The sequence below is a fragment of the Muscardinus avellanarius genome (assembly GCF_963383645.1).
Source record: "Muscardinus avellanarius genome assembly, chromosome: 1".
Classification (NCBI taxonomy): domain Eukaryota; kingdom Metazoa; phylum Chordata; class Mammalia; order Rodentia; family Gliridae; genus Muscardinus; species Muscardinus avellanarius.
This window is the reverse complement of record NC_137786.1, coordinates 87,853,551-87,856,062: the sequence shown is the minus strand read 5'-3', so window position 1 is coordinate 87,856,062 and position 2,512 is coordinate 87,853,551. Positions and strand designations below refer to the sequence as shown.

The 2,512-nt window shown below is 33.8% G+C and overlaps 1 pseudogene across 1 annotated transcript; it reads right to left on the bottom strand.

Annotated features, from left to right (window-relative positions):
• Positions 1-1,538: 1,538 nt before the first annotated feature.
• LOC308271816 (short coiled-coil protein B-like) lies at positions 1,539-1,880 on the bottom strand (annotated as a pseudogene). Its single transcript has one exon. The product of its transcript is annotated as a short coiled-coil protein B-like (transcript).
• Positions 1,881-2,512: the final 632 nt, after the last annotated feature.

Below are 2,512 nucleotides of genomic sequence, written 5' to 3'. Positions count from 1 at the left end.
TTTATCATATAGAAATTAATTAATAGAACTGACAAATCTCCCTAGAGTTACTGATTTACTTTTTATTCTATAGTATGAGGGTTTGTTTCATGGCTATATTGCTGAGGCATTGTTTTTCATTTTCATATTTCATAGGCATATTACCATTGTTCCTGTATTAAATCTGGATTAACCACTGCGGATGAGGACAATGATTTTATAGATGCCAGACCTGGGAAATGTAATATGAATTGCCACACATTACCATTATTTTTTTCTTTTATGTTTTGTGGAATGATTTTTTCTAGTTTTTGTGGTGTGCCAATCAAGCTGATCACATTCAAGTAAGAGTATTTTATTCATAATCATTATTCATTTAATAAAAAGATGCATTTTAAAATATTTTAGATTATTAAAACATTTTCTCTGTGTTCCAATGGCAGCAATGTGGAAAAAATGTTATATTGCAGAGGAAAAAATTGCTACTTTGTCTAAATTTATGAATATGTATAATTCCCTTTTCACTAGTTTAGTTGCATAAAGTAGGTAGAAGGTACATTTAGTTAACTATAACCTAAAACTAACAGTGTACATGTATTGAAATAGCACATAGTACTGCCTAAATATATACAATTTTTAGCTTTTCAGATATAAGTTACAGTGTTCCATTGTCAACATGATCCACATTATGAAGTGAGACTTTAGTATACCAATAAACACACACATATATAGATAGATAGATAGATAGATAGATACATCGATACATAGATAGATAGATGCAGCCTAAAAAGATATATCAATCAACATGACTTAATAAGTTTAATTCTATAAGCCTACAAAAGAGTGACAGAAGAGTTAGAATATTTAATATTAAATATGATAATAGTTAAAAGTGGCTTAGCATAGCCGGGCTTGGTGGTGCATGCTTGTAATCCCCGCACTTGGGAGGCAGAGACAGGAGGATCGCACAGGTTCGAAGCCAGCCGCTCTAGCTTAAGAGACCCTGTTTCCAAATAAAAATATAAAAATAGGTCTGGGAGTGTAGCCCAGAGGTAAAAGGGCTTCAAGGAACCCCAGTACCACCAAAAAAAGGGGGGCTTAGCATAAATAAACAAGTAGATCAAGTAAAATAGAAATTCAAAAATAGACTCTTGAAAATGAGAATTTTGATATTATAAAAATTTTAAAAATTGTAATTATGAAACCATTTTTTTCCTCTTTGGGGGAAGTAAAATAGAAAAATAATTCAAATTCATGAAGCAGTTCATAGGTTACAAATAGCAGTTCATTCAGTACATGATGATTTGAGTCACTTTTGTACAACATTGCGCCTATTTTCTTGTATTTCTTACTAAAACTACAATAAAAATAGTGCTGAGCCCATATATCAAGGCAAATTTGATAAAATATTCATCTTCTATTCTCATAAACATATGCGGTTCTAATTAAAAAGCCTAAGACATTCACACATATTCAAAGACTAACATAATACACAAACTCATGGACGTCTCCTGTTAGCAGTTACTTTTGCCTAGATCTGACCTTATCTTCATCAATAGTCAATAAATCCTCAAACAAAGGTACTGCAATTTTAAATTTATCCAAGTTTTAATGAAAAAAGGGCAGCCATTCCACAAAACAGAGGAGAAATCAATCTTCTTTCTTCTGCTTTTTTCATATGTTGTTTGAAACATACTAGAAGCAGACATGAGGTTTCTATGTATTATCCAAGAACATTTTTTGTGATTTTAGTTTCAGATTTTCTTCCTTAGCTTCATCTACTCTTGCAGAGAGATCTTCAAGTGTGTGTTGGAGTTGCAGCACTTGATTAATAAGCCATATTTTTCTTCTATTTCCACCTAATCTTCAGCATCAGTTACATCCATATCAGCATTCATCATCTTGATTAAAAATCTTTTAGGCCTTGGATACAAATTTCTTGATTCCTGATGTTTCCTTTGAGGCACCGGGAGGTGGTGGGAGTGAGACAGCATCTGGGGTCTGGACACCTGGATCAACTGACACTGACCTTATAGCTGGAATAGGGATTGCTCCCTGTAATTCAATCAGAAATTTTGGTGGTTTGATGAAAGGTTCAGGTCTTTTTCAATTTTCCACTGTAATTATTAATTAATTATACAGGGTTTCTCTATGACATTTCCAAACATGTACACATAATGCTTTGTTCCACTGGGCGTGACGGCGCAAACTTGTAATTCTAGCACTTGGGAGGCTGAGACAGGAGGATCACACAGGTTTGAAACCAGCCTCAGCTACTTAGTGAGGCTCTCAGCAATAGTGAGACCCTGTTTTCAAATAAAGAATAAAATACTTCTGGGAGTAAAGCCTGGAGGTAGAAAAGCCCCTGGGTTCTACCCCCAGTACCACAAAAATATAAAAAATAAAGAATAATACTTTGTTCAAATCCATTCTCCCTAATATTCATTCTTGTCCTCTCCCCTTGTCTCCTCTCTGTTCCCTTTTCCACTTCTATTATTCCCTAGTCTATATTTACATTGTCATTTAAACTTTT